Source organism: Geospiza fortis, unplaced genomic scaffold, assembly GCF_000277835.1.
Source record: "Geospiza fortis unplaced genomic scaffold, GeoFor_1.0 scaffold633, whole genome shotgun sequence".
In the NCBI taxonomy this organism is placed as follows: Eukaryota; Metazoa; Chordata; class Aves; order Passeriformes; family Thraupidae; genus Geospiza; species Geospiza fortis.
Genome location: NW_005054531.1, coordinates 272,575 through 282,975, shown reverse-complemented (window position 1 = coordinate 282,975; position 10,401 = coordinate 272,575). Strand labels below are relative to the sequence as shown.

General features: G+C 42.8%; 1 protein-coding gene across 1 annotated transcript in view; it reads left to right on the top strand.

The window, feature by feature from the left end:
* LOC102042824 (protein spinster homolog 2) overlaps positions 1-10,401 on the top strand; it is a 72,718-nt gene that overhangs the window by 9,740 nt on the left and 52,577 nt on the right. The gene's annotated exons all lie outside the window — the stretch shown is intronic.

Here is a 10,401-nt window from a genome sequence, read left to right as displayed (position 1 = left end):
ATTTAAATGGTTCTTCAGCAAAGTTGCTGCAAGAGCTGACCTGCTGGTGTACTTGATTTTTAGCATATGCAGAGCAAAATATGCCAAGAATCAGCAGAACCAACATTATGGGAAAAGTTGCAGGGACTGTAAGTTCGTGTGAATTTCATTTAAACCTTGAGGGATTCCCTTAAAATGTGTCCTTCATGCACTCTCAAAACTTGAATGTGTCTAGTGCAGGCAAAGTGTTCTCACCTGGCTGTCTCAGTCAGTTGGATGAAGCTTTTTTCAAAGAGCACTGAGAAATCAGTTTCTGCAATGGTTTCAGGGATAGGGACATGGGGTTGTGCTCTCCAAGAATTTCCAATCCAACCTGATGGATTTGACTAAATTTTTGCTTAAGAATTGGTCCAAACCAAAGAGTTGGAGCCAAGACAGCCCATCATGTTTAAGAAGTTGGGTCTCACACATTTCTGTAGACATCACTGGAGGTGCAGATGTTGTTAGCGCTAGGTATCAGTGCCTCAAAATGTTTGTTCTGAAAAATCTGGCATCTCTTTGTTGCTTGGATTTAGGCTTTGCTTGTGGCTCATCTGTGGTGGGACACAGTAGCCCATTACTGCCTGTGAATATCCTTTGGTTCAGTGAATGCCACTCCATATTCCAGCTGCATTTGGGAACCTGAGTCTGTCAGAAACCTTGCAGTGTTTCCACAGTTGCAAAAATACATTTTATTCCTTCCAGTCCCTGTTTTAGTGATTATGGCTGTGTTTGCACATCTCAGGAAGGAAACTGTGATAGTGCCTAATGCCAGAGAAATTTGAGGCAAGTGCTGGTGAGTGTGTCCCACCTGACAGATCTGGAACAAAAAGCAGCCATTTGCTTCCGACCCAGAACTATCAATGTTCTTAGGGGAACACTTCTGGAAGATACATTCTGGTGTAATGGGTTTGTAACAGGGATAAATGACCACTATTTTAGCCATGTGAAGGGCCATGGACTCCTCTGGGCCTTACACCACAGCCAAGGATGAAAAGAAATGTTTTAACTCTGTCTTCTACCAGGCACTGGGAACATGGGGCTCTTTATGAACCCTGTGATTTATTTGAACATCAGCCTTTTTCTTTAGGTCTATTTTACAGCAGCATTGCATCTGCTGGATGGGGTTTGGTGTGTGAGTAACCTGGTGCCTCCCTCCTAATTTCATCCCAGGTCCATGTCATTAATCCAATATTAATGACCAAGAAACTATGCTGAGGAGAATGTAAATCCAATCATTTGCATGTTGTAGTATTTTTACCATGGGCAGGTCAATCAAATGAAAAGCCCTTCAGTTAGGGAGCTGAAACTCTGCTTTATCTTTACTCAGTTTATTATCAGGGCCTGGTGGTGCTGCTTCATCACCCAGTGTCTTGTAATTACACTCCCCAGTGGGATGGAGAATGGAAATTGGGCTTGCTCTTTTTTTTTTCCCTGCCCAAAAATGACTGAAAAGCAACAGAGGATTCCCTCAGGACTGCCAAAGCTTTGGAGGGAGGAGAGTGATGGGAACCTGGATTTCAGACACTGAAATTTTATTGTTGAAAGGAATTTTCACATTCAACATTTCCAAATAGCTCAGAAAACCTTGCCACGGATTTTTGTCCCTGTGAAGCACAAAGCAATTCTGTGGAAGAAGTGTTGTGGGAGTCTTGCTACTTCCAGGGTCCTTTGGGTTTGTTTTCTATCTCCAGAACACTTAATTGGGTGTTTCACCTTAGAGCCTCCCTGTAGGTTTGCAGTTGTTAAACACCAGTTGCTGATTGAAGGGTGTGATGAGTTGAAAAAGGAGTATCATACAATCTTTATTAGTTATTTGAAATAACAATATAATTGGTTATTAAATAATAATAATATAAATCTCATAAAATAGGAATGCTTTAATCAGCCAGAATCTTAAATGCATTCCCAAATAAAACTTTCCACATTCTGTTAAGTGTGCCTGAACAGGCTACCTGGGAGAACTAAAGCCATTAACAAATAATAGAGACAATCAAAGGAAAGGTGAGTGGACTTTGCTTCATCTCCCTTGCTCATTTTTATATTTAAATATGTATTTTGATCTCTTTCTGCTTGCTACAGTCTCTTTTCTCCTCTTAGGGCTCTGAGTAGCAACTGAATTTTCCCAAAAGGGAATTGTTCAAAGGTGAGGTGTTCAGAGCTGAGAATCAGTGAGACACTTAATGCATCCAAATGAGCTGAAGTTTGGAAGTGTTTGACAAAGTGTAAATGGATGCTGCAGAGGAATCAGACCTGCTTTAGAAGCTGTTGTATAAGTCCATCCTAAATGCAAAGGGTTTCAGTGCTGACCCTTGAGCAAATGATTAATCAAATGCATTAAGGTTTCAGTAAATCAGAGTTTGCTGTTAAATCTTGGTGTGGTCTCACCTGTAACTCAGTTATAACCTCCAGCCAGCGGATGTAGAATAAATACATGTGAATAAAACTAATGTGAATGTGGGAATAAAAGCTGTGAACACTTGAAGGAAGAAAGCCTGGGGCATTTGCACTTGAATTTTAGTGACCTGCTTGTGAGAGTTGAGGGGAGGATCTTTGGGTAAGAGGAGCATCCTTTGCCAGACATAAATATTTAAACTAGTGTACTTTCTATGCCAAGCAGGCTTAAGGGAAAAGGAGTGAAGCAAAACCTGGCTAGTGTGAACGTGGCAGAGACACAGCAAATGTGAGATGGCATCTGCTGTATGGATTTAACTGAATTTAAATACTTTACCTTTGTCAAAGTGGCATCCTCACTCTAGAAGTGCTGATGTCCCCATAGAGGCCACAGTGCTGCTTTGGTGTGTATTGATACCTGATGGGAGCTGTGAAGATGCAGCCAGACTGTTCTCAAAGGTCCCCAGTGAAAAGATGAGGCAAGGGGCACAGACTAAAATACTGGAAATTTCACTTAAACATAAGAAGAAGCAATTTTTGAGGATGGTCCAACACTGCAACAGGTTGTCCAGCCTGGCTGTGGCTCCTCCATCTTTGGAGATACTCAAAATTTAATTGGAAATTATCCTGACCAGCCTGTAGTTGGTTCTGCTGTGATCAGGGGACAGGGACCAGACTATGTCCAAAACTCCTCCCAGTCTCAGGTATTCTCTTATTCTCTGAGTGCTTGCAAAGGAGAAGTTAAAAATGGTGATGGAAGATGGACTTAGCATCAAGAGTTCCATTTGAAGGGAGGAAACTGTAGAACTTAAATAGAATCCAGTGGTGATGGAAGTTCTGGGAAATGTTGTGTGCAGTAATGACTTACAGAGTGGTTGTGATGGTAGAGATGGGGAGTGAGAAGTAGGCATGGGTGAGAGATAACACACACAATGAGGGAAGAAAAGAGGAATCTAAACCCAATCACTTCCCTGCAGAGGATAAATGGCAGAAGAAGCAGCAGCTGCAGTGCATCTGCCCTGGGTGCAGGAGTCAGGGTTGATTAGGTGAGAACTCTTGGTGGAGGTGAGAAGGGTGGTTCATAATTAGATTTATCTGACAGGTAGCTCTAACATGAACTTCTCAGTGCACTGGTATCTCTACAGCAAACAGTTAAACACTGAAAACTGTCAGCATTGGCTCAGAGCTGATAACCCATCAGCCTGTCTCCAACCAGTCCCCACCTGAGCGTGTGCCCTGCTGGTCCCTTTGTACCACCCAGAGACTGAGCAGAACCCACTCCTTTGGTTGTAGCAAATGCTGAAACCAGTGCTTAGCCAACCCCTGAACACAGGAGGAGAGTACTGATCAGCAAAGCATCTCAGTGCACAGTTTTGCCCTCATGCTGGTTTGTATTTTGGTCTCTTGGCTGGCAATTCCCATGAGGGATTAGGTAAGATTACTTGTCAATAAAGAAAAAGAAATTCATCTTCCTTTGTTCCTGCTCAAAGATCTCCCAGATGGTAAGACATCAGATGGCCAAAATTTGGAATGAATATTCAGTTACTTAAAAATCTGGGCTGAAGCTGACAGGAGGACGTGCTTCAGGATTGGCATGGAACAATTCACCAGTACTATGTAACCCCTCTCTGACTCTTTATAATATTTATTCTGCTTTTATCAGAGAAGAGTTAGAACCATTGATGTTTGAGAAGGTGAGGCGTTAACTTTGAGTTTCATATCTAGATTTGACATGGGATTCCCATCAAGTATTTGTGCCCAGAACTTGTATCCAGCAATGGAAACCAGGTGCCTTGCAGATATATATGCAAAATTCTTAAAGCTTTAGGGGTGCACATTGCTGGAAGATGTATTTAAGCTTATCTGTTCTGCTGTGGCCTTTGTCATCCACCCAGGCACAGAATGGAATTTGAAACACCAACCTCATTGTTTAATGTCAGCTTGTCTTTCGTGCTATGTCAGTGTCCTTGTTTGACTTAGAAACTCTCATATTTTTCAAGGTGAGCCCTCATTCCTGGGAGGGCTGAGAGAATTGGAGCTTTTAGTGTTTAAGCAAATATGTAATGTCATTCCAGTGCTCAGCTCTTCAGTGACTCTCAGCTAACGAGCTGGAATTTGAGCTGTGACTGTGCAGGAGTCAATGCTCTTAGTCACCACCCCGATACTCAGAGCAGGTTCCTGGTTTGGTTTACCTCATAGTTAATGGTGCATCTTTTCCAGAAGGTGTGGTGTGTCATCATTAACCATGTAAACCCTGCAGGGTGCTGGGAAAACTTACAGGAGCAAGGGAGAAAGTGTTGTTTGCCTGGCCAGAAAATGCAGGGTCTGCTCCAGGAGGGCAAATTCTGTCAAAGGGAACCACTGTTGTGCAGCCCTTGAATCAATATTTGAGCCCTGTGGGCTTTACTTTGATCAAATGGCTCCTGCAGTGTCTCAGATTTATCCAACTGATCACTTGTGACTGCTGTGCTACCCTGGCTGCCTAGTGCAAGGCTCAGCCAGCTGGAGAAATACAGGAGTGTAACTCAGGGAAATTAGGTCAATCCCAATGCTTTCTCCTTAGTTTATTGTCATTTCACCACATTTTAGGCTCTGTGTGGCAACCCCAGCTGCCTGTGGTAGGAATGACTTCATGCACATCTTCTTTCAAAGGATGCAAACCCTGATTCTATATTCTTGATTTTTGCATAATATAAAATAAAAGAAAGAAAAATATGGCAAAACTCAGCTCAAAGAAGAATTTAATGGTACTGAGTCCTCTTTTACATCAGCTAAATGCATTATCCACAGGAGTTATCAACATCCTCACATAGGGAAGGGTGCAGGTGCTGTAGCAGTATAAAAGATCCTTCTTTTAGGCCAGCACAGCAGTTTTAAACATGGTTTGCATTGGTGCTGTGCACACAGAGGAATTCATGACTCTGGAGTGTCTCTGTCTGTGGGATCTCCTCAGTCCAGGTGTCCCTCATCTGAAAGAGCATGTGTTCAGCTTCTCTTGAGACCCTTGCAAGCTATTCCACATTCAAATGCAAATACTTAACAAACAAAGCTTAAGGATCATATGATTCTTTAGACAGTAAATCTGGTGGCTCAGAGTTGTACACATATTTGGCAGATTATAGGTTTACCACTGGCAGATAATCTTTTAAAGACCCAGTGGCTTTCCTCCTTTTGTTAGCTAATTAAAAAAGGAGAAAGAACTTCAAGCTGTAATTAGACCTCTTAAAACACATATTACTCCCTGAATGGTCTATACAACTAGGATAAATGTATAATTAGGAGGTTTCACCAAACATGATTAAAGCCAGTCATGTGTCCTAGGCCATCAAACATTTATGTGGGCAGGAGATTGAGAGTAAAGTCAGTATGAAGGTGTGAATAGAAACCACAGTGTACATTTTATCTGTGGGACTTGATGTTCTTAGAGGTCTTTTCTAACCTAAACAATTCAATGGTTCTGTATTACAAATATTTAAGTCCAACCATGAAAGCTTTTCTTCAGATGTAAATTCTGGAAGGAGTGTCACATCCATAGCTTCTAGTGTTTGGTGACACTGGTGACAGTAATGAGACCAGGTCCCTTGGACCCCATGATCTGTCACTCTTGCTGTCGGTGGCTTGCTGATAGTTTAAAAAAGGTAGAAGTTGGTAGGTAGAATGTTCTACTCCTTACTGACACATCCCCAAGGGATAAGGATTTGTATCCCTTCTGAAACTCACTTCTATTTTGAGGAATTTGGTTTCTTTTGCTTCATGGCTAGAGGCTGTTTTTCCTTCTATACATTTAGGAGATGGGAAGAAGAGAGCACACCCATTGACCCTTTGTACCTCCCATTCATAGGTGTGAGTGCTTTCTCCACACATTAATTTCTGGTGATGTCATCTCTTCAAGGGAAATTCCCAGGAAGGCTGTGGCAGTTCTGGGTCTCTGCAGCCAACATTCTTTCCATATGTTGATGGTTTATTGTGTACTGGAATCCTCCCTGGCTTGTGTCTCACCAACCACACGAGTTGGAGAAAGGGACTGGAAGCCCTGAGCCGCACAACCTGCCTGCTGTGAGTTCCTGGAGCAAATTTTGCACCCTGACTTGCTCCTGGAGCTCATAGCAGGCAGGTTGTGTGGCCCAGGTGTCCCTTCCCAGTGCCACAGCCAGGCTGGTGCACAGAGCTGCTCTGTGGCTGCAGAATCCAGCACAGCCAGGGAGCTGCACCTTGGGCTGACACACAGGCAAGGAGGGGGACTGAGGCTATGAGCTCATCCCAAAAAACCCTCTGCATCTCTCCAAACCAGGGGATGTTGGCAGCTCTCGTGGAGGTGCAGACAGTCTCTGATATGACTGCTTTCCAAAATTAAAGACAAATTATTTGCTTGCCCTAATAGCACCTTGTTTCAAAAAAACTTAAGTTTCAGGCGTTTCATTTTAGGAAAACACTACTGATAAATATTGAGATTGCTGGGCTTAACCTGTGGGGAAGGAATTAGTTCAGGTCCTGAAAGCTGACTCAGATATTTTCAGTTTTCCTGCCAGAAACCTACTTGCACAGATGAACAAATTACAGCAGAGTTACCAAGTCATATAGAAAGAAACTAGCTTCTTCAATATATATCAATTTCTGCTTGGGGAACAGTGAAATTCAGTTAAAGTCTGAGCTGCCTGTTCTGCTTTTGAGCACTGGCAGAATTGAGCTGGTGTCAGCCCTTTTTTTCATTAAACTCCTGAGAACCCTGAGGTAGGACATAAATGGAAAAGCAGTGGGGGGAAAATCCAGTGCAGAGGAAATGGCAGAGGTGTCCTGCCACAGCTGTGGAGGAGAACAGAGTTTCCCTCAGTGTGTGGAACATCTGACTTTGCCATGTGTTTGTGCAGGTTGTCATGTCCACATACACTTGGAGATGAAAAAGGATGTTCTATGGGTGTATGTGTATAAATGTTCACAAAAATAGCAGTTGTCTGTATTGCATGTGGAGTGGTGTTGGGACCAGTTTCTGAGTGGTTCATGGAATGCCTGTGGTCCAAATGAGCAGCAGCATAAGAATTTTAGAGTTGTTTTGTTGTTTGTGTTTATTTCTTCTTATATGGAAAACTAAAAGACAAGGCCTGTCATGGATGGGACACCTTTTTGCCCTGGGGAGCTCCCCAGCTGTCCCTCTTCAGAGACAGCTAAAACATAAGTTTTGAGTGACTGATTGGAGATGGAAGATGGGGGCCCCAGCTCATTTGAGCAAATTAATTTTATCATCTGAGTTCCAACAGGGTGCATGCTAGCCAAAGATCCCAAAGAACTGGTAAGAAGAGGAATTAGCTCTTTAATCCTAGATATAGAGCTCCAAAACCAGGCACAATATGGAACCAACTATAAATAATTCCCTACATTGTTTTAGATTTTTGTATGTTTAATCTAGTTATCACAGCTTAATGGCTGGATGGTCTGTAGTCTTGAATATCTGATCTCAGAAGGGCAATCCTATTCAGGTCTTTATGTGGATTATGCTTTTTAAGGCTGCTTTTATTCCCAGATGAAGTAAAAATCTCTTTACTTAAGTTCGAATACCACTGCTTCAAACAACATAGTTTAAATATTAAACAGATATTTGGAATGTGTCTGCATGTGATAAACCAAGGAGAAGGATTTGAGGAGGAACTGAGAGAGAAGAGTGGATGTGTTACTTGTTGCAGATGATTTCATGGTATTGGGCATCTGATTCCATGGTATTGATGAAACTGAGTCACTCTACCACAAAAGGAACACTTGGTACAGTTTTCCTGCTTTGCACAAGGATTGTAAGAGGAGCCTTCTCTCAGCATTGTTTGGAGGAAATTCCTACCCAGTGCACTCACTGGGGGCAATACCAGCTGGTGAGCACAAAACTGTGTCATTTTTCTGTAGGTATTTCAAATTTGAGGAACATCCAGTGCATTTACAAACTTGTCATTCTTCAGTTGTAGGTAACACTGTCCATGCTCATCCCAGGCAGGTGACTACTTTGCCTGTCACCCTCTCTGTGATCCAGATCTTCCTCAGAAACCACAGCCAGCCTGCAGCTCCCTGCTTTCTAATTCTGCATGACTAAGCCTTTCAGCACGTTATAAATACTGTTGCTCATTCAAAATACATTGGTTACCTGTGCACCAATGACTGCCAGCATATTTCTGCAGTGGAGTGGTTGAGCATTGGGAAATTGACAGAAATTAAATCACTTGAGTCACAGTATTGCCCTTTCTGCTCACACCCACGTGTGTGAGTTACGTATGTGCAGCTTGTGGGAGATGCATGAATGTGAGCAGCACTGCACACACCCTGCCAGCAAACAAGGAACTTGTACTCCTGCAGAAAATGCATATTGCTCCACAATTCACACCAAAATATGAGGAAGTGAAGAGTACACAGAAGTATTTTGTGTTTGTGGCTGTTGGAATCCTCAAAATATTCTTTTCAGCCAGGGATTACAGTGAGGAAAACAATGCAAAGGTGTCAGTGGTAGATTTTTGTCTGCTGATGGATGTATTTATGACTGAGGCACGTGGCTTGGAGTCTGCATGGCATTTTCCATGTTTGTGAATGAGACTTGTACTCTAGCTTGGCTTTGCTGTAGGGCACAAAATCAGTCATTTCCCTTGACTTTTTCCTATCTGAAGAAGGAGAATTGGTAATTGGTCATTTTTCCCAAAGCACTTTCATGGTTAAGGACATATCATAAGCATAGAATCACAGAGTGGTTTGGGTTGGCAAGAAACTTAAAGCCCATCCCATCCCACTCCCTTTCATGGCAGGGACACCTTCCACTGTCCCAGGCTGCTCCAAGCCCCATCCAACCTGGCCTTGGACACTTCCAGGGATCCAGGTGCAGCCACAGCTGCTCTGGGCACCTGTGCCAGGGCTTCACCACCCTCACAGGGAAGAATTTCTTCCTAATATCTAATTTAAATCTGCCTTCCTTCAGTTGAAATCCCTGCTGCTCTTCTCACAAATGATCTAGAGAATAATGACAGCAAATTGAGGATTTGTAGAGGTTAAATTTGTAGAAATAGATTTCCCTGTGCTTACAACTTTCTGCATTGACTGCTTCATTTCTGTCCCTGCAATTATTTCTGGGTGTAGCTCAAGCTGCTTAGATGGCTGAGAGTTTGCTTGTTCTCATATATCTGGTATTCAGGCATCAAAGCATTGTGTCTTAGCCTGCACTCAGCAGCACCCAGAAAGCTGCAGGGGCAGTGAAAGAGCTTAGGTTGAAAATCAGGTCCTCTCAGTTCATGAAAGTGTTGATTGAAATGGGCCATTAAAAAAATTCTGTTGGATAAGCAAATTCTTTTTGACCATTTTAGATTGAGTTGTGCTGAATGTGAAGTGTATCCTTGTGGCATTCACATTCTCTGAACAGAGAGAAGAAAGAGAAAACAATTCTTATCTTTACTTGCTGCTCCTGTTGTTTTTGCACGTGTGGAATATTAGGAAGATTTTTTACCTGAAGTGATTTGTCACTTGGATTCTGCTGAGGATTGTTTTGTTTCCTTGGCCAGTTGGAAAAAGCTGTGTCCTGGCTGTCTGGAGACAGTCATGAGTTTCCTTTAGTATAGTATAGTATAGTATCCTTTTAGTATTCTTTAATATAGTATTGTATAATGTAATATAATATAGTTTTAATAAAGCAATTGTTCAGCATTCTGGATCAATGGAGTCAGATTCCAATCACTCCCAGACATTGGGGTCACCTGTTTTTTGGTATATCCTCATCCTGTGGGTTTGCCCTTCACCCAGAGAGGCAGGTGCTCCCTGGGCAGCTGAATGCCTCCTGCATGCCCCTGCCCTGTGTGGCTCTGGGTCATTCCCTGCAGCTCCTGCTTACAGAGGACACAGATGTTCCTGGGTTCCCAGTAAAGCTCAGGTCTCCTCTGACACTTTTGGGGAGGTGTCTGCTGCTGTTCAAGGCAAGTGGAGTGAGATGGGTGCTCAGCGCCTTTGAAAGATTCCGTTACTCCATAGCTTTTA